The following is a 22,957-nucleotide window of genomic DNA, read 5'->3' as shown; positions in this document are numbered from 1 at the left end:
GTTCACATCTCTCTGCAGTCGAAGAATTAAAAACCTAAGAGGATTTGTTAATTTGTCCTAGAATGCACAGCAAAAACCCAGTCTCACAATTTTAAGATGGGCATGTTTATCCCCTCCCCAGACTCTGGAATGATCTGTGTTTTAATAAAGTTTATTTTAAGACGCTTCAATGCAATAATATACCTGGCTCAATACTGAAGTGCTAAATTAATGATGCAGAAAAGCAGCAATTAATGCTCACAGGAGTAAGACCAAATAATCTAAAAATAAAAATACCACTAACAGGGAAAAATGGAGTTTGAATCTCGGGAATAAAGATTTTATTTTTTTCCTTTCAAATTTCCCCAGTGTTCATCTGCACCATTAAACCAAAGATGTTTTAAATAAAGAGGATGGTCTTCTAGACTCTGCAGTGGAATCCTCAGAAGAAATAAAAATAGGCATCCTAGATTGCTCAAGATATTGACTAAATTTCAGCATTTGACATTATGCTTTCTAAAATTACAGTAAGAAATAACAGTTAAATTCTGAGGCGAGATTTAACAGAAAAAGAATCTTGCTCAATCATCATAGGGTTCTGAAGACTGATCATAGCTTAATAGACAATTGCAATAATCCAAAGAGCCAGAGAGCTGACACAATAACAATAATAGATCAGTATAAGCATCAACTAAAATAATTCCACTCTACTTAAATTTTCAAGTCATTTAATTGCAAAACACAAAAATAGTTTTAAAAAAATACCTAAACCACCGAAAATGAACTTTTATATTTGATTTTTAAATTAAAAATAAAAAGTGAACATTACAGATGAGGCATGATATTTGAGAAAAAGCATGACAAAGATGTTTGCTATGTGACCGTGGACAAGGTTTTCAATGTCAACACTATTCTGCATTCTTGTTTCTTAAAGGAGTGATAACTGCGTAAGGTTATTGGGAGAATTAAATTAGAGTTAGCAGAACTATTGGCTACTGATCTTAGAGCTCTTTTCCACTTCTTTCCATCTTTTTCAGATTGGGTTTCTTGACAAGCAGCCTCTGAGATAAGCTATGAATGAAGTTCATTGAGAAATGCTCTCTGGGTGATCATCTAGGAGAGAGTAATGGAAGGAAGATGGGCAACAGAGTTTGGCTGCAAGACAGCCTCAGGAGACATTTCTGTCAACCCCATAATGACTTCTGAAGCCAGGAGTCCTGTGTTGAGATAGGGGCTAGGGATTCATATTCCACAAGACCAGATATTGGTTATAGGCTGCCTGGGAATTGGGACTTGTCTTTTGGTGAGAAACTGTCTTCAGTTGAGGGTATCTCAGCGTAGTTGCAGATATAAGTACCCCAGTCATGAAAGGGGTTTTGGTGAAATGCCATAGTTTCACCTCACTTTAGCAACATGCTGGCATTGCTCATGAGATTTAAAGTTAGGTATATTCTTGGCATCATTTTTTCTTTGAACATTGTCCACGTACAGTAACACAGCACTGGACATTGAGAGCTGTAGGGTTCCGAGAATGAGTTCCCTCCCTCATGAGAGCGAGGGACAGAGACAAAGAAAGGAAGTAAATTCTGTGCAAGGGATTTCCTCCCCTTAAATCCTTTCCCTTCCTACCTTGGGCATTGTATTGTAAAGGCACAGGTCTTGCTGCTATAGCAGCCAACTTCTAGAAATTTAAGGAAATGGGGAGGAAAAAAAGGTCAAGCCAGAACCCACCTGATGCCATTCAGTAACTAAATGATTTAGGAACTTCTTATCTTGCTATCTCTATCTCTATTACAGATGATAGTCTGTTTCCTGGTGTTTTAGGCATATTTTCTTCTTGGTGTTCTGCTTGGAGAAAAAAGTCTCTTAATTAATGTAGAGTTTTAGAAGATGAGGGATCTGGTATATAATAGATGTTTAATATTGATTTCTTCCTCTATAAAACAAAAATTGTTTTTACACGATTCCGCTGTGTAAGACTCTTAAAAATGTTTCATTTTATAGAGCTAGATTTTGTAATAAGCAAAGCATCTGATGGATGTAATTTTCATATATAAAGCATAATACTTTACTTTCGGGGGAAAAAGTCTTCTAAACAGAACTTATGTATTAACTGATATCTGCTTTAAACATTAACTGATATCCATCCATATGAACAATCCTAGTATATAATATTTTAAAGCAGGATGTGGTGATGTCAGATGTGTGCCTCCACGTGAATGGCCTCACACTTCTGTTTATCTAAAATCCTTGTTACTTTTTGTAGCTCTGTTCATGCCATCAGGCTGCCCATTGCCAGGGTTCACTGCAGAACAAATGTTTATCAACCCAGCCCCTGGTACATTTCTGTATCTGTAGTGATCTACAAGACTTCAGAAATCAGTAATCAAAGCCTACTAGAACTAGGAGCAAATAATTAATGCAGAAACCCTCAATAAAACCACTGATGGCTCTTTTTTTCCACGCATTTTACTAGAGGTCCATCAGTATCGTTGGTTCATTTCCTGAATTTTAGCTTTTCAGCCACATGTGGTTTCAAAAGAAATAGGCTGTAGGTAGATGAAGCCTTTAGTCATTCTTTTCCCTATGTCATCTACGCTTTCTTGAGTAACGGTGGTATTAGTAGTAATAGTTGCTATATGTTAAATTTTTTACTGCATTGGGAATAGTAACAAATACTCTGCAAGCTGTTGGACTTTGTCCATCAATATGAGTAAGATTATTTCTGTTTTAAAGGTGAAAAAAAATTAAGAAAAATGTTCAAGATCAAATGGATAAATGGTACAGACCTGGTCATTAAATTTATATTTTATTTACTTTGTTAGGTATTAAAACAATTTAAAGAGGCTGGGCATGGTGGCTCACGCCTGTAATCCCGGGACTTTGGGAGGCTGAGGCAGGCGGATCACCTGAGGTCTGGAATTTGAGACTAGTCTGATCAACATGGAGAAACTCTGTCTCTACTAGAAATACAGAATTAGCCAGGCATGCTGGTACATGCCTGTAATCCCAGCTACTTGGGAGGCTGAGGCAGGAGAATCACTTGAACCTGGGAGGCGGAGGTTGCAGTGAGCCGAGATCACACCATTGCACTCCAGCCTGGGCAACAAGAGTGAAACTCCATCTCAAAAAATACAAAACAATAATAATTTAAATATTCTAGACCCATGCACAGATATGGACATATATATAGCTTTTCCTGTTTTGGGTTATTTCAACTACATGCCAACAACTCCAAAAATCACAGTGGTATAAAGAATTGTCCATATTTGGAGAATATAGCCAAAGCACTGAATCCACATAGCAGAATTCAATCCTCTACTGCACGTTTTTTTTCTAAAATATGTACCCCCATTATTACAAAGACATTGCTAATGCACAGTGCAGTATTTCATAGACTGGGGAATGTCACACAGTCTGTAGTCATTTTTGAAAACTCAGGCTCTCTTTAAAAGAAAGAGAAGTACTCTGCTGAAAATATGTTCAATGGTATGGCTCCATAAATACACATTTTTGCATCTCATTTTCATGAAGATCTCATGGGTACAGCAGTCACCGAGCATTACCGAAACACTTCCATGCCAGAAAAACAATGTAACTCAAGAGACTCAATATAAAATTATTATTATTTTAAGTGTTATTACTTTTATAGCTACATGAATGCCTGTGGCTCTTTGCAGCAAATAAAATACATGCTATCAAATAAATGTATACAAAATATCACAACTAAAGAGCTTACAATTTTAAGACTAAACTAGCAAAAGATTGCAGGTGCTTAAAAAATGAGGACAATACTGCCTTTGGAAATGGGGATGAAAGAAGAAAAATATGTGGTTCTCAATTTTGGAGGATGCTAAGACGGCAGATTTATTCAACCATTTCACTTTCATTTAGAGCATGGGAAATAGTCAAGTCATGCACATCAAAATTCAATCTATTAAGGTTGAAAAATGAAATACACATTTTTGAAAATCAACAACACATCAGTGCTAGGATGTAGTGAAAAATGTGTACAAATGTCTTCATCCTATACTGCGCCACCCTCTTTAGCGTCCTCCTTCCTGTCCCGAGGCTGTCTTCAGAAACTCTGCTTCTCCTCCTTTTTACTCTTCTTCCAGTTTCCTTCTCTCCCCTTTGGCCCAAAGGAGCTATGCAGGACTCTTCATGATTTTGAGCGTTGTAACTTTTCACTGTCATCTCTTGGTGACACCTCCACCAACACCTACCCTCAAGTCAGATTAAACTACTTACAGCTGCCTAAAGTATCTCTGAAATTCTAATCCTTAGGTCAGAAAAGCTACAAATAAACATAACCCAACTTTCTACTCCTTTGCTGCCTCCCAGCTCTTCTCCAAGGGGATGTTCCTGTTTAACTCTACTCACTCACCTCAGACCCTGGCATCTTCAGAAGATCTCCACTCTCCCGGGCTTGGTTGTGCAGCCAACTGTTCTCACCTGTCCTCATGTGTCCTCCTGTTGGGTCAAGGTGGATGTATTTTCTCAATCCTACAAAAGCCTGAGACCAGAATTCTTGTTTTGCTGAATTTCCTCTCCCTGTTCCCCTTATGCTCAGCCAGGGAGGCCCGTCAGTACACTCAGAAATAAAAATTGCATATAATTATTTAGAAAACCTAGATACCAGAAGAGACTAGGTGACATCAAAAAGAGAGACAATAATGGGAGACTTCAAGGGGTGACTGATGCTTAATCCTACAGGAAAACTCTGGGAGGTCCTGTGGATACAGACTTTGCTAAGCGACAAGAGGACAGGAGTAGTTATGTGCCCACATATATCACTCATTAAGAGCTTCCACCAAAAGGACATTTACTCAGGAACATAGGATTTAGCAGCCACCCTCAGGGAAAGCTTCTAAACAAGATATAGAATGATGACTGTTGGAAGGCAGGCTGGCATGTGTGGGCACAGTAATGTGGACGAAGGTATATGGGTGGCACCAACAGCATCTGCCATCATTCGACCATCATCATATTCTCGGACTGCTTCAGGTTATGACTGTAAGAATGTGGAATCTTTCTAGTCTTCCCGTCTTCACATTATCTCACAGAACGTTATGTTCTGTTACTAATTTACTTCATTAGATTTCAACAAATATACAAGACACTGCTAACATGATAAACACAAAATGATACCTTTTAAAACTCTCCGACATGTATTTTGTAGAATGAATACTCAATCTGACATTATTTTACTCTGTTACATAGGGGCCCCTTCTAATCAGTGCTCCTACCCATTAGGCACACACTGAGGTATAAACAGCTGAAGGCAACTGGAAGTGTGACACCCTTAATCTGATTTCCTTTATTCTCTCCCATCCTATTTCCTAAAGCAAACTACATTTTAACGGCACAAACATAATTCAAGATTCTTGACAAGAAGTGATGATCCATCATGTTGGAAGATTCTTTTCCTTCTTGATCATGTATGTAACATAATAATGTCAACAAAGAGAAGTAGTTACAATATAACTAGAATTTAGAGTGCACTTGGGGGATGAGAGGAGATAGGTAGATGGAAATTAAGCAAGTATTAGACCATTAGGAAAACTATCAAAACACTGAGTAATGGCCATTATGAAAAGAATTAAAAATACAAAATGAGTCCGGGTGCCGTGGCTCACACCTGTAATCCTAGCACTTGTGGAAGACGGAAACGGAAAGATCACCTGAGGTCGGGAGTTCGAGACCAGCCTGGCCAACATGAAGAAACCCTGTCTCTAGTAAAAATACAAAAATTAGCTTGGCGTGGTGGCAGGCGCCTATAATCCCAGCAACTTGGGAGGCTGAGGCAGGAGAATAACCTGAACCCAGGAGGCAGAGGTTGCAAAGAATTGAGATGGTGGCATTGCACTCCAGCCTGGGTGACAGGAGCGAAATTCCATCTCAAAAAAAAAAAAAAAAAAAAAAGGGAGCATGCAGGTCCAATTCCAATTTGTAGACTCTGGTCTGAGTGCACAGTCTTAGGTGCTGAGTGTTGCTAGAGAAATAAATGCATGTGCTAGATTTTCCCTCCTTCCATGTGTGCAGAAAGTACATTTTAGTGCCGAGCTGAAAAAGTTCCCCAGCATGGTCTCAGGCCTGATGTTTTTCAAAGACATTAGAGGTCTTTCCTGCTGAACTGTGAAAGGATTTAAAGTCCTTCCACACTTGAGAAAGCTGTTAAAATAAGGAAAATTTTGGTTATTGCTCTCATAACTGTTTGATCTTTCCATTTGTTTAACAAAATGTGTGCTATCTCAACTGTTAACCACAGGATGAGGTTTGTTCTGTGTCAGAATAAAGCCCTTAGAGGAAAGGCCAACATTTGACTCATCCTAGGGATACAAAATCCTTACAAATCTGGGATAATGTGTGAGCCCTATCTATTCATGCAGGTGTTCCAGCAGATGCTGACATTTTCTCCATTCTCTTCAGTAGAAAAATCTGAACTGATTTGCTGACTATTGAATTTAGAAGTCCACTGACAATGAGACATTTTTAACAGTTCCTTTCTGGAAAGCCAGTGTGTGTGATTGTGTATATGTGTATGTATTACGATGTGTGTGTGTGCGTGTGTGTGCGAATGTGTGTGTGTGTGTGACAGAGAGAGAGAAAGAGAGAGAGGGAGACTGTGTGGGTGTATATGTATCTTTTAGAGAAAAAAACCAGCCACCAAAAAAATGCAATTAATGAAGATTTTCTGCGCACACTTTCTTTGAATTCCAGTCTACTTTAAACACTCTGAATGATTATAATTACAAACTATTCCGTGGAAAGATAAAGATTGCTGAGTCTTTAGAAAGCATCTTCCCCAAGATTAAAATATCTATTTTCCTTTCTTTAATATTTGTCTGTGTAGAGGGACAAATTAGAAATAATTAAAGTGAGTACAGGAATACCAAAACCTAATGAGTGCCTGTTTGGGATATATTTTTAAGTAATGTGCAAAATGAGACGCTTTGAAGCATTTCGTCTATTGCAAAGGACAGGTAAACAGGAGAGAATACAGTTTACAAGGTCAAAGTTAAAATGGGTCAAATGAAATTTCTGAAAAGACTCTTTAGACCACATCATGAGTAAGTATAACACATTGGTGATACTTTCTAATTAGCAACATCACTAGACCAAACTGCTACTCAGACTCACACACACTACATGCATGATATTTAAATATGGCAGTGGAATTTGATTTAATTGCTAAATCAAACAAGGTAGTGATGTCAGTGTGACTGGAGAGTTGGAGAAACAGTCTTAAAATAACCCATAGCAGATTTTAACAGCTTCTATTTAGTTTTGTATTTTTTCTTCAAGAGTGGGAAAAAAGGGAACCTAACTCCTGTGCTTTCTACTTTGTGGGGAGGATGCAGTCAAGCAGTCTTGCTCACTGATTAAGAACCTAGGCCCTGGAGACAGTGAGATCTTCTGTTAAGGAAATCGCAAAGACATTTCTAATGAGGATTGCAGAAGAAACTGAATGTAAAAGATCTATAAAAGGCCCAGCACACAGTAGGTACCCTTTACATCTGAGCTTTCTAGCCTTTCCATTTCTTCAAGATTGAGTTATTCAAATTCAAAGATGATGATCAATCTTCTTTGAAATAATACCAAACAAAAAGTGTAATTGTAATTTTGTTTTGTTCTAATTTTATTTGAAACACAAGATGCAAATTTCGTCACCAGAAATGTAATGGGTACAAAACTGAATTTAGGCCTGGTCTTAGTACATATATAAAGGAGACAAAATGCCAGCCCCATGTTTCTATCTGATGCAGTGAAAAATTCCGTTTGTGCTCTTGCACTTATATAAATCTAAGTCTGTAACTGGGACAATAAAATATATCTCTGGCAAGTGTTATTGTGAAGGGTAAAGCCATTACTATGGGTCGTACACTAATCATATTTTTAACTAAATTTATTTTAATTTATTTAATGAGAAAATGAATGTGTAAATTTAAAAATCAAATAGGTCTAAATATTCAAAATAAAAAAGAGCAAATTTTCTTCTCAATCCCTTCCTATTCCATAGTTCTATCAAAGGTGACTATATTCAAAATTAAATCCTATTTTCAGGCAAATGCTCTAGTGTAGCTAAATAAGATGATAAGAAAGAAAGTTATTTTTTGGCTTAACAGTATTACACATGACTTAATATAGTAACTGAGGCTTAATAATCTCTCTTATTGAACCATCTTTATATTTTACTCTCCCATGTGTAACATGTCAATATTTTTTGTTGTCACAGTTTTTTTTTTATGATTTGTAATTTACATATAATGTCTTAGTCAGGAATTATGTTAATAAACATTGTTTTCTTATACACATGTGTAAATTCTTGTTTGACATTAATAAACATTCACCAGCCATACCATAACACATCCCTACTGGAAAGCCCCCTACCAGTGGTATTCCCACTGTCACCTACAGAGTGTTGCTAATGGTCTGGAATCATCTCAGGGCCTCCAGCCCAGCTGGGGCTTGAGTTTGAGGAAGCAGAAGACAAAGCCACTGACTCAGTCCCAGACCGTCAGGATTAGAACTCATAACCCAAGAGTGTGGAGCTGAGTCTTGACTCCTGAAAGCATCAAGAAACAAAACCATTAAACTATACTGAACTTGCACCACAATCAAATCCTCAAAGGCAATAAAGATCATAAAAATAAAAAGCCCCATCCAAAGTACAGCAACTTCAAAGGATAAAGGAACATCAGCTCTCACAGATGAGGAAGAACCTGTGCAAGAACTCTGGCAACTCTAAAAGCCAGAGTGTCTTCTTACCTCCAAATGATTCCACTGACTCCTCAGCAATGGATTCTAACCAGACTGAAACGGTGAAATGTCAAACATAGAATTCAGAATCTGGATGGCAAGGAAACTTAAGATGAAAGAGAAGGATCAATCCCAATCCAAGGAAAACAGTAGCAAACCAAGAGTTGTAAGACAATATAACCATTTTAAGAAAAATACAAACTGAACTTCTAGAAATGAAAACTATACCACAAGAAGCTCGATACAATTGGAAGTATTAACAGAATAGACCAAGCTGAGGAATGAATCTCATAGCATGAAGACAACCCCTTTGAAGCAACACAGAGACCAAAAAAGAAGAAAATAATTTTAAAAAGTGAATTAAATATCCCAAGAAATATGGGATTATATAAAGAAACCAAATCTACAACCAACCAATTGACATTCCAGAAACAGAGAGAAAACAACTTGAAAAACATATTTGAGAATATACTCCATGAAAATTTTGTCAATCTCTCTAGAGAGGTCAACATGCAAATTCAGGAAATACAGAGAACGAACCCCTGTGGAATAATATGCAAAGTGACCATTCCCAAGACACATAGTGATCAGATTCTCCAAGGTCAACATGAAAGCAAACAATCTTAAAGGCAGCTAAAGAAAAAGGAGACGTAACTTACAAAATGAACTCCATCAGGCTAAGTGCACCTTCATCAAAACCTTACAAGAAAGAAGAGATTAGGAGTTATTTTCAGTATTTTTTGTTGTTGTTGAGACAGTGTCTCAGTTTGTTGCCCAGGCTGGAGTGCAGTGGCACAATCTCACTGCAACCTCTGCCTCAAGCGATTCTCCTGCCTCAGCCTCCCAAGTAGCTGGGCTTAAAGGCACATACCACTATGCCCAACTAATTTTGTATTTTTAGTAGAAATATGGTTTCACCATGTTGGCCAGGCTGCTCTCAAACTCCTGACCTCAAGAGATCCTCCCACCTCAGTCTCCCAAAGTGCTGGTATTACAGGCATGAGCCACCACATTCAGTCTCAATATTTTTAAAGAAAATAAATTCCAACCAAGAATTTCATATCTTTCCATGCCAAGCTTCTTACGTGAAGGAGAAAGGGAATCCTTTATGGACCATCTAATGCTGGGGAATATTCTTTACCACCAGACCTGCCTTACAAGAGCTCCTAAATGGAGTCCTAACCATGGGAAGAAAAAAATGATATATGCCACCACAAAAAGTCACTTAAGTACATACCCTACTGACACTATTAACCAATTATATAATCAAGTCTATGTAATAACCAGCTAACAACATGATAACAGGATTAAATTCTCACAAACAATATTGACACTGAATATACGTGGGTTAAGTTCCGCACTTAAGATACATAGAACAGCAAATTGAATAAACAAACAAGACCCATTGCTTGCTGTCTTCAGAGATCTTTCTCACAAGTAACGAAACCTGTAGGCTCAAAGTAAAGGGATGGGAAAGATCTATAAGGAAAATGGAAAGCCAGAAAAAGCATGGGTAACTATTCCTATATCAGATAAAACAGACTTTAAACCAACAATGATCAAAAAGGACCAAGAAGGGCATGACGTAGTGATAAAAGGCTCAATCCAAAAAGAAGACTTAACCATCCTAAAGATACATACACCCAACATTGAAGTACCCAGGTTTATAAAACAAAACTTTAGAGATATACGAAGAGATTTAGATGACCACATAATGACACTGGGGGAATTTAACACCCCACTGACAGCGTTAGACAGATTCTCAAAGCAGAAAACTAACAAAGATATTCTGGAGTTTCACTCGATACTTAACCAACTGAATCTAATAGACATCTACAGAACACTCCACCCAACAACAACAGAATGTATAGTCTTCTCATCTGCACACAGCACATACTCTAAGACAGATTGCACGCTTGACCATAAAGCAAGTCTCGACAAACTAAAAAATATATAAACCGTAACAAACATTTTTGGACCACAATGCAATAAAAATAGAAATCAGTATCAAAAAGATCAATAAAAACCATAAAATTACATGGAAGTTAAACAACTATCTCCTGAATAATCTGGGGGTAAAAAACAAAATTAAGGCAGAAATTTTAAAAATGATTTGAAACTAATGAAAAGAGACACACAACATATCAGAATCTTTGGAAAACACTAAAACAAGGTAAGAGGAAAGTTTATGGCACTAAAAACCTACATCAAGAAGTCAGAGATCTCAAATTAACAACTTAATGTTGCAACTAGAGGAACTAGAAAAACAAGAGCAAACCAAACCCAAAGCTAGCAGAAGAAAAGAAGTAACCCAAATCAGAGCTAAACTGAACACAACTGAGATGCAAAAATCAATACAAAAGGAAACCAAAAGGTGGTTCTTAAAAAGATTAAACAAGATTGATAGACTACTAACTAGATTAATTTTTTTAAAAGTCCAAATAAACACAACCAAAAAGGAAAAAGGTGACATTACAACTACCCCACAGTAGTATGATAAATCCAATAAATCCTCAGGGACTATTATGAATACATCTATGCATAAAAACTACAAAACCTAGAAGAAATCGATAAATTCCTGGAAATATAGAGCCTCTCAAGGATGGACCACAAGGAAATTAAAATCCTGAAAATATCAATAATGAATTCTGAAATTGAATCAGAAATAAAAGCCTACAAACCAAAAAACAAAACAAAACAAAAAGCCCTACCGGACATACGAAGAAGAGCAAGTACCAATCCTACTGAAATTATTTCAAAAAATCAAAGGGGATGTAGTCCTAACTCATTCTACGTAGCCATCATCATTCTGATACCAAAGACTTCCAGAGACACAATGAAGAAAAGAAAACTTGAGGCCAATATCCCTGATAAATATAGGCACAAAAATCCTCTACAAAATACAGGCAAACTAAATCTATCAGCATACCAAAAAATTAATTTGCCACAGTCAAGGGGGCCTTATTTCTGGCATGCAAGATTTGTTTACCATATGCAAATCAATAAATGTGATTCATCACATAAACAGAATTAACAACAAAAACACATTATCATCTCAATAGACACAGAAAAGGCCTTTGATAAAATTTAACATCTTTTCATGTTAAAAACCCTCAACAAATTAGCAATCAAAGGAACATACCTCAAAATCATAAGAGCCATTTATGACAGGACCACTATCAACATCATGCTGAAAGGGTGAAACCTGGAAGCATTTCCATTGAGAACTGGAACAAGACAAGGATTTCCATTCTAACCACTGCTATTCAGCACAGCCCTGGAAGTCCTAGTCAGAGCAATTAGGCAAGACAAAGAAATAAAAGGCATCAAAACAGGAAGAGAAGAAATCAATCTCTCTCTGCTGATGATATGATTCTATACCTGCAGAACTGCATAGACTCCACAAGAAGGCTTCTACAACAAACAAATTCAGTAAAATTTCAGTATACAAAATCAATGCATAAAAATTAGCATTTCCATACACCAGTAATTGTCAAACTCAGAGCCAAATAGAAACACAGTCTCATTTACAGTAACCACAGAAAGAATAAAATACTTAGGAATACAGCTTAGCAAGGAAGTGAATTACCCCTATGCTAAGAATTACAAAAACGTGCTGAAAGAAATTAGAGACAACACAAACAAATGAAATAAAAATTCCATTCTCACGGATAGCAAGAATCAATATTGTTAAAGTGGCTGTACTAGTGCATTCTTACATTACTATAAAGAACTACATAAGACTGGGTAATTCATACAGAAATTAGGTCTAATTGAATCACAGTTCTGCAGGCTGTATAGGAAGCATGGCTGAGGAGGCCTCAGGAAACTTAAAATCATGGCAAAAGGTGAAGGGGATCTTCACCATCTTACATGGCTGGAAAAGGAGGGAGAGAAAGAAAGTGAAAGGGAAGGTGCCACACACATTTAAACAACCAGATCTCGAGAGAACTCTATCATGAGAAAGCACTAGGGGGATGGGTCTAAGCCACTAGAAACCACTCCCACGATTCAATCACCTCCCACTAGGCCCCATCTCCAACAATATGGATTACAATTTAAGATAAGATTTGGGTGGGAACACAAAGCCAAACTACATTGTCGGCCATACTGCCCAAAGCAATTTATAAATTCAGTGCCACTCCTGTGAATCTACCAATGTCATTTTTCACAGAATTTTTTTAAAAATTTCAAAATTCATATAGAACCATAAAGGAGATCCAATCACCAAATCAAACCTAGGCAAAAACAGAGCCAGAGGCATTGCGCTATCTGGCTTCCAAACTACACTACAAGGTTATAGTAACAAAAAAAGCATGGTACTCTACCAAAACAGACATACAGATCAATGGAAAAGAACAGAGAACTCAGAAATAAAGCTACACCCTTACAAACATCTGATTTTCAACAAACCTGAAAATAACAACACAAAAAGGACCCCCTATTCAATAAATGATGCTGAGATAACTGGCTAACCATATGCCAAAGATTAAAACTAAACCCTATCCTTTCACCATATATAAAAATTGACTCAAGATGGATAAAAGATTTACACGTAAGACCAAAGACAATAAAAATTCAAGAAGAAATCCTAGGAAATCATTTTGGACTTCAGCCTTGGCAAGTAATTTATGACTACGTCCCCAAAAGTAATTGCAGCAAAAACAAAGTTGATATGTGGGACCTAAATAAGAACTTCTGCACAGCAAAATAAGCTAACAACAGAGAAAACAGATAACCTACAGAATGGAAAAAGTGATTTACAAACTATGCCTCCAACGAAGGTCTAACATCCAGAATCTATAAAGAACTTAAACCAGCAAGCCACAAAGAACCCCATTAAAAATGGGCAAAGTATATGAAGAGATGCTCCTCAAAAGAAGATATACATGAGTCCAGCAAATATATGAAGAAATGTCATCATCATTAATCATTAGAGAAATGCAAATCAGAAGCACAATGCGATACCATCTCACATCAGTCAGAATGGCTACTACGAAAAGTCAAAAAACAGACACTAGTGAGATTGCAGAGAAAAGGGACCAACTTATACACTGTTGGTGGGAATGTAAATTATTTCAGCCACTGTGGAAAGAAACTTTAGATTTCTCAAGGCTCTTAAAACAAAAATACCTTCCAACCCAGGAATCTCATTATTGGGTATATACCCAAAGGAAAATAAATTATTCTACCACAAAGGTACATGCATATGTATGTTCATTGCACTGCTATTCACAACGGCAAAGGCATGGAATCAACCAAGATACGCATCAGTGGTAGACTGGATAAAGAAAATGTACATGTTACACTATGGAATACTACATAGCCATAAAAAGAATCAAATCATGTTCTTTATAGCAACATGAACACAACTGGAGCCCATTATTTTTAATGAACTAATGCAGGAACAGAAAACCAAATATCACATATTCTAATTGGAAGCTAAATGCCGAATACACATGGGCACAAAGATAAGAACAAGAGATGCTGGAAACTGCTTGTCGGTTGATTGTAGGAAGGGGGCACAGGCTGGAAGGCCACTTATTGAGTACTATGCTCACTACGTAGGTGATGGGATTGTGCATACCTCAAGCCTGAGTGACACATAATTGACCCATGTAACAAACCTGTATACATGCTCCCTGAACCTGAGTATTAAAAAAACAAGAAAACTAAACACTTATTTAAAAATTGTATTTGATTAGTATCTGTCATTATTTTTTTCTCTCCTAGCTACACTAGACCTTTAAAATCCTATACGTATTTTCCAGATGCTGAAATGAGAAAATCACCTGTTAGTTCCATAACACAATTCCAAGACCCTCCCCATTCCATTGGGACAACTGGACTCCAGATGTCCTACACAGTGCTTCAAATTCCTTTGCCACTTCTCTGTCCAGGATCTTTTCTTTCCTAGATCCCATATCCACTACTCTAAAAACTTTACTTTGCTGTACTAAAACAAAATTTCTTGTATTTTTTAAGACAGAGATTGGTATTATCAGGGGAAAGAAATACCTTTCCTTCCCATCATGGCTGAGGCCCTTATAACAAAATGTGGATTAACAAGAGAAAAGCATAACATTTTATTTAAGTTTTGTGTGACATGGGACACTTTATAAGGAAATAAAGAACCAAAGAAATGGGTAAGTCTGTATTTATATGCTTAGGTTTGATGAAGAGTGATAAGTTACAGAGAAATATGGTTGGAAGACAAAAGGGTATGATCTAATGATGATAAAATGGAGGTAGCATTTTCTGAACCTCATCCATATTCATAATTTTTTAGACCTTGTAGGTTTAAAAATACAGGTAATCTCTCTCCAAGATTAAGAATTTGGCCAAGGGTAGAATTCTACACTCAAATTAGTATTTTCTTAATTTGGAGATGTTGCTCCACTAGAATCCTGTATCACTATTGAGGAATCTGGTGATGTCTGACTGAGAAACGTCTATTGAAAAAAGGTGTAACCCTATCTGTGTATATGACCTTGTATCTTTGTGACACTCAAGTTTATCATCAAACAAAGTTTGTTGTTTGGTGTACGTATAAAGTGGACTATAGTAACAAGATTGTATGTGTAATTCAAAGAGGCTTGATCTGAAGAAGCCATCAGAGGCAGTATTTTGGGAGAGTATTTAGAATTCTGTAATCACAGTAGTATTCTGAGAGCTAAGAGCATTGTACCTGGCTTCATTCCCAGCTCTACAAGGCATAAGTTGTGTGACCTTGAGCAGAGAAACTCACCATTCTGAGCCCGAATGGCATCAACTGAAAAATAATCTGCCTTGCAGATTTTTCATTATAGATTTAGCCAAGACTTCAACAATCAGCAATGTCTTTTTACGTTAAGTGTGCCTATTTTACTTTATGGAATAGTTCATTTTAAATGCGTTTTGAACGTTGGCTTTTTTAAAGAGTTAACCTTATTTCGATATGCAATAATATATTTTGTGCCAGCCATTAATTATATTAAAAAAATTATCAAGAATGAAAAACCGCATTTGTTAAAAACATATAATATTTCAGCAAACTCAACACACAGAAGTCAGTGCTCGAAGCTATCCTCCAGCAAATCTTCTAGTTGAATATACACAGTTTGAAGTGGGAAATAAAAATAATACTAAAGAAAAATAATATAAGTCAAAACAGCAGTGCATTCATTTCTCTCATTAAAAATCAAAGAAATTATTAACTTCATCACTTTTTATAACTAAATTAATGTGTGCGGAAGAACAAAAACAGCAATACATCATATTCTAATCAAAGAGTAGAAACGAAAGAACACAAATTAAGTATCTCATTATACATGTCAATTATGTGCATTAGACAACTTTAAAATTACACCTTGCAACCATGGATAGAAATTCTTTTCAACTATGCAAATGTACTTACAGTTAATTCTGTTTCCCTGATAGGCAATCTAACACTTCAAGCTTTCCTCTTTTTTTCCCCCTCCTTTTAGCAATTTAAGCCCACCTAGTGTATTTCCTGAGTATTCATCTCACTTTATCAATAAAGATTAAAGACTTAGACTACCTGGTAATCCCATTATCTTGCATGATAAAAGCAAATGTATCTTTGACCACTGCCTGCAGAACTCAAGGGATTTATCACGACTGAGTATAAAATCCAATTAATTCTCAGGTTTCTTAGCAGGCAGGTGGATCATTATTCACTTGAATGCATATGTTTACCACTGTTTTACCAGGAGATTCTCCAGAATTTATTAAAACCTTGATTTGATTTGGCTTAAAACTAAAATTTTAAACACGACTTGTTTATGTAGGAATAGTTTACAAATCAAGTATTCCCATATGAAAAACAAACAAGAGGTCATCCATTTTAATAAAATGAAGAGTTGGACTCATGTTTCATTTGAGTAGGCTCATTTCAAGATCTGAGCTAGAGAGGGGATTATGTTCTTCAGAACAAATCCAAATTTTACATCTGTTGGGGAGAAAAACATTCTCCCAGCTCTTACCACAAAACCCCCTTAAACATACACACACACACGCACAAACCCTACAACAATCTGACAAATGAAGCTGGCTGAGAGGAACAGGAACACTTGGGTAATAATCAGAGATCTAAATTTTTTTATCAAAATTATGATGCTATTGTGAGGTCTAGATAATGAAATATTTAGTAAGACAGTTAACAAACTTCCCAAGACATAATAAATTATAAGAAATAATTGCTATTATTGTATTAGTATAAAGGCTCAGAAACCAATACCCCAAAATATGATGCTTTCATAGGCTGAACTGAAGGAGCAGCCTCAAGCTCTGACTACTCCCCACCTCTGTCTCTCAATCCTCTGCCTCTCACAGCACAAGATGAAGTTACTCCCTGAAGTTCCCTTATCTCCCTGAGGTCCAGACCACCAAAGAAGAAAACAACTACTGGTGGTCTATTTTTTGAGTTTTCATTAACTGACCTCATATTGCAGGAAGAAAGAATGAAAAAGAGTATAGAACCATCTGTACCCCACTGCATGGTAATCACCCTTTAATTCACCCCAGTGCACACTGACACATGTGAATGCCATTTCTTCTGTTAATCTACAGACACAACATTACTAAAGTAAAAACAAAACAAAACAAAAACAAAGAAAAAGATAAAATACTGACATTAGTCAGTCTGTTGGAAGTATCTTTTAAACACGTATTGTATTTGTTTCTTACCAATTAAGCATGCTTTTGTTTAGAAACACTTTGAGTTCAGTAAACCTTTATTGAGAACTTGCCACGGAAACCAAGGCGTTGTGGTAGATATCTATAGTTCAGAGTTTCACATATTCATTAATTTCAATATAGGAATTTAATATAATAAAAATCTATATTCTTATTTTACAAACTAGGAAACTGAAACTTGGAGAGGATTCATAATCTGCCCAATGTCACAGTACAAATTATTTAACTAAATGTCGTTCTTTTTCTGAAAAATGATTGTAAAGGATAGTTTTATGTAAAGGATATTGAATTAGGTCTTGTGGAGTTATGAAAAAGGTAAATATATTAGGATTATTTTCAGGAACTTGTAAAAAACAAGAAAAGAGCCCTGTAACAAAAAAAAAATTCAGATTGAAAGATGCAATCATGCCTGTGCTCAGCCTCTGCCTACATGATAACTCAAGGATGATTTGTTAAGTGACCATAATTTGTGTAAAATAGGGTTTCTGTTTGCATCTTCTCTTTAATTTGCATGTACTTTGAATGTAGGTGGCTGGTGGATGTTTTGGTGAAGGGATGGAGAGTTTCATTTCACCTGGTAATTTACAGCTAGAATTTAATCTGTAATTTAAATTAGCACCTTTCTTTTATAAGCCAGAAAAATAAAGACAAGACTTCCTCCCCAAATGTCCTTATGAATTTATGTAAAAGCCTCTGCATTTTTTTAAATATGATTTTTCCTTTGATATTTCGAGTTAAACCTATACATCCCAGTGTCCTTACTTAAGAAACTAGTTTTTTTATTACTTTCATGAAGCGTGTATTTCATTTTATTAATTCAATATTTATTCCACACCATTGTAGACACGAAATGTATAACGTGAAAAAAAAATACGTAAGCTATCAAGGGTCTTGCATTGAAAGAGATCTCATGTGTAAGACAATACTGCACTCAATGACAGAAAAAGAGTAAAGGTATAAGACCAATGAGAAAGATGATAGCCTTCAAGATGATGCCCACCTCTGGATCTCCACAGCCTTGCTTGGTCCCCTCCCATACTGTACCAGTATTGGTCTCTGTGATTAATTGGATAAGGCATAAGCGGTAGGAACCCCCTCCAAGATCAGGTTATAGAGGTGTAACCATAATAGGTCCATTGCCTGATGTGCAACAAACTGATACACTAAAACACTGAGGGTGGCAGTAGACCAACTTTTAATTAGAGCTGTCAAAAAGAGACATTTTTCATATGGGAAATTTGCATCCCCAGAGAGTTTGGGTCCCGGACTTTAAGGAATTTGGATGGGTAGTGGTTGAAGTGTGAAGTGTGATGCCATAAGAAGTGAAAAAACTGCATTATCACACCGAGTTGGCTCATTTACAGGGTCTTCAGACCCATTGCCATCAGCCATTGCGAAGAAACAAATCAACAGTCTTAAGCTCCTACAGTTAAAGGTGCTGATATGGTTTGAATCTGTGCCCTCCGCCCCCCCCCCAATATCATATTCAATTGTAATATCCAATGCTGGAGATGGGACCTAATGGGAGATGATAGGATCATGGGGGCAGTTCCTCAAGGCTCAAACACCATCCTTCTTGGTGCTCTTGTCACAATAGCAAATTCTCTGAGATCTGGTGGTTTAAAAGTGTGTGTCACCTTCTGCCTCTGGGTTCCTCCTGCTCCAGGTCATGTAGATGTTCCTGCTTCCCATTCACCTTCTGCCATGATTTTAAGCTCCCTGAGGCCTCCCCAGAAGCAGAAACAACTATGCTTTCTGTACAGCCAGGAGAACAATGAGCCCATTGAACCTCTTTTCTTTCACCCAGCCTCAGGCATTTCTTCACAGCAGTGCAAGAATGCCTAACAGATGCTATCTACAGAAAAGGTGAGGAAGTTCAAGGTTTAAGTCATGGCCTATGTGCTCCCTAAGTCACTACGGAGAAACAGATCAAAAGGCAGCCTAATTAATGCTTATCTGTACTTCATCTAAAGGCTAACTTCTTGTTAACCCTGTGGAGAGTTTCAAAAGGCAAAGTGGATTTTGTTTTGCTAACTTTTTCACACACTCTGCTCCTGGACCACACACATGGTCTGGAGGAAGCCAGCTGCCATCTCATGCCCTATAGACGACCTCATGTAGTGAGAAATTAAATCCTCCGAGTTACTCCACATGAGTGAGCTGGGAAGAGATGCTCTGCCCCTTCAGATGACTGAAGCCCAGGCCAGCACCTCAGCAACAGCCTCCTGAGAGACCCTAAGTCAGATCCTCTGAATTAAGCCACACTCAGATTCCTGATGCTCAAACTGCATAAGGTAATTTTACGTTTTCAGCTGCTAAATGGTGGCGTTGTTTTGCAACAGACAACTAAACAGTTGCACAATTGAAGGGAAAAAAAATTCAGAGATGGACATGATTGCTTCCGGTGAGGACAAGTTATAGAGCACACTGTTACGGAATTCATAAGCGAGTGACATGGCTCTAAAGAATAGTTTGTGTTTGCATATTAACTTGTTAAGAGATCATGAGATCCTGAAATGAAGAAAATATTTAAAAATACAAAAGCGGAAGTAAATTAGTGAGAGCATGAATGCTCCAACTCCCTACACTCTGGATGCCCTAGAGGCAGTCAAATAGAAGGAAATGTTGGCACCAGATAACAAAATGCATACACTTACCTATTGTCCAATGCAAGAACTAGAACACTGTGGGTCCGGAATTGGGGCGTTCTTGGTCTCCCTGACTTCAAGAATAAAGCTGCAGACCCTGGCGGTGAGTGTTCCAGTTCTTAAGGATAGCGTATCCGGAGTTTGGTCCTTCAGCTATTCAGATGAGTCTTCAGCTTCTTCCTTCTGGTGGGTTTGTGGTCTTGCTGACTTCAGGAGGGAAGCTGCAGACCTTTGTGGTGAGTGTTACAGCTTTTTTTTTTTTTTTTTTTTTGAGAGGGAGTCTCGCTCTGTCGCCCAGGCTGGAGTTCAGCAGCGCCATCTTGACTCACTGCAAGCTCCGCCTCCCTGCTTCACGCCATTCTTCTGCCTCAACCTCAGGAGTAGCTCGGACTACAGGCGCCCGCCACCACGCCCGGCTTTTTTTGGTTTTTCGTTTTTTAGTAGAGACAGGGTTTCACCGTGTTAGCCAGGATGATCTCGATCTCCTGACGTGGTGATCCGCCTGCCTCAGTCTTCCAAAGTGGTGGGATTACAGGCGTGAGTCACCGCGCCCGGCTGAGTGTTACAGCTCTGAAAGGCAGTGGGTCTGTTGGTTCCTCCTGGTGGGTTCGTGGTCTCTGTGGCTTCACTAGTGAAACTACAGACCTCCGCAGTTGAGCTTTACAGCTTATAAAGGCAGCATGGACCCAAACAATTACCAGCAGTAAAAGTCATAGCAAAGAGCCCAAAGAATAAAGGTACCACACTCTGCAAGAGGACCTGACCAGTTACCTTCTGCTGACTGCAGCAGCCTGCTTTTATTCCCTTATCTGGCCCCATCCACTTCCTGCTGATTGGCCCATTTTACAGAGATGTGATTGGTGCATTGTACAGAGAGCTGATTGGTTCATTTTACAGAGAGCTGATTGGTCTGTTTTACAGGGTGCTGATTGGTGTGTTTACAATCCTCTAGCTAGACATAAAAGTTCTCCCGGTCCTCACCAGATTAACTAGACCCAGAGCACTGATTGGTGTGTTTACAAACCTTGAGCTACACACAGGATGCTGATTGGTGTATTTACAATCCTTTAGCTACACATAAAGGTTCTCCAAGTTCACCTAGTGGATGCCCCACCAGGCCACAGAGGCAGTTGCCCACCAGTACGGAGTCTTGCGCCGGCTCTCGTCAGCCCTTGGGCGGTTGATGGGACCTGGTGCCGCGGAGCAGTGGGGGGCGCTCCTTGGGGAGGCTCAGGCCTCCTCAGGAGACTACTGCAGGCGGGGAGGCTCCGGCATGGCGGGCCGCAGGTCCAGGTCCGGAGACCTGCCCGGCGGGGAGGCAGCGGAGGCCCGCGAGAATCGAAGGCAGCGCCGGAGGGCCTGGCACTGCTGGGAAACCCTGAGCACCTTCCGCAGCTGCTGGCCCCGGTGCTAAGCCCCTCACTACCTGGGGCAGGTGGCGCCGGGCAGCGCTCGGAGTGCGGAGGCCGCCGAGCCCAGCCCACCCGGAACTCGCGCTGGCCCGCTAGCGCCTCGCGCAGCCCCCTAGCCCCGGTTCCTGCCCGCGCCTCTCCCTCCGTACCTCCCCGCAAGCAGAGGGAGCCGACTCTGGCCTTCTCCAGCCCAGAAAGGAGCTTCCACAGTGCAGCGGCGGGCTGAAGGGGTCCTCAAGCGCCGCCACAGTGGGCGCAGAGGCCGAGGAGGCGCCAAGAGCGAGCGGAGGGTTGCAAGCCAGCTGTCACCTCGCAGTTGTTTATTAGCCAGGGAGTGAGGAGTAATTGTACTAATGGTATTCTATTCTTCGTAAGAGATTCTTGAAGATAGGCTATGCTTTAGAGACATTTGTGGGGCAGTGGCAAACTGCGAATATTCTTTATACCGAGAAATAATATTCCAAGGAATTAGAGATCATTCTCACTGCTGAGAAGTTCACAGTTTAGTGGGAGGTGTGGGCAAGTAGAACAGTTGCAAGGTAGGTTGTATGTGCAATAATAGAGGGATGCAAAAGCTAAGACAAGTTATGTGTACAGACTGGTGTTTTGTGTGTACCTGGATGCTGACAATGAATAAGGAGTAAACAAAGAAAATTAAGAGGTCAAAACGAGAAAGTGAGAAAGCATGCATGTTATCTGCGGCTGCAAGGAAGCCACGTTCTTTATATGTGTGTAAAATTCAGTCTTTATAACAGTACTCAGGAACTGATACTTTTTAATGCCAATTCACAGGTGAAAAAAATGATGCAAGTACTGTAGTCACACAGCTGGGAAGAGATGGAGCTGGGATTTAAATCAAGTTCTATCCAATAATACTTTTCTTACACTTGACACTCTTCTCTGATGCCAGAATGCTGTGTTTGTCAGCAGTCACTGTAACTGGAAGTCAAGTTTGCCAAGCAAGGCTGAATCAGATAAGACTTCTTTCTTGCTTTCTGACTGAGAACTAGATTGTCTCTTTTGGGGCTGATACTGCTACTCAATTAAGCTAATACCATATGATGAGTTTGGTAGAAATTCATTATCTTGGTTGACTGAACCCACCGTGTTGTGACTCAGAATGCATCAAAGGACTTGGTCTGGTAGCCCTGTATAAACAATACCTAAAATAAGCTCCTTACAAAAGTTTATTTTGCTTTGTGGAGTCACATAATGTAGATGAGAAAGAGACTACGAACTTGTAAAATGTCAAGCTTGAGATAATTAAAATAATACATTAAGTGGCAGTGGTCCTCTATTACACATGAACAGACACTAATTTTTTTTAACCCAGGTGCTTGACTGTAAATCAATTATTGTACTAATAGTAGCCTAGATGAATAAAAATCACAGATCATTCAAATAGAATTTTTATTGTATTTAATAAAAAGTAACTTTATATTATTCTATTCTCCTGGG

General features: G+C 38.5%; 1 long non-coding RNA gene across 1 annotated transcript in view; it reads right to left on the bottom strand.

Annotated features, from left to right (window-relative positions):
• The window catches only part of LOC105492443 (uncharacterized), a 224,102-nt gene extending 203,219 nt beyond the window's left edge, over positions 1 to 20,883 (bottom strand). The window contains exon 1 of the long non-coding RNA XR_011609497.1: positions 20,097 to 20,883. This is a non-coding gene — a long non-coding RNA (uncharacterized lncRNA). The remainder of the gene's footprint in view (positions 1 to 20,096) is intronic.
• Positions 20,884 to 22,957: the final 2,074 nt, after the last annotated feature.

The sequence above is a fragment of the Macaca nemestrina genome, chromosome 11 (assembly GCF_043159975.1).
Source record: "Macaca nemestrina isolate mMacNem1 chromosome 11, mMacNem.hap1, whole genome shotgun sequence".
In the NCBI taxonomy this organism is placed as follows: Eukaryota; Metazoa; Chordata; class Mammalia; order Primates; family Cercopithecidae; genus Macaca; species Macaca nemestrina.
The sequence above is the reverse complement of the archived record's forward strand: the minus strand, read 5'-3'. Positions and strand labels throughout refer to the sequence as shown.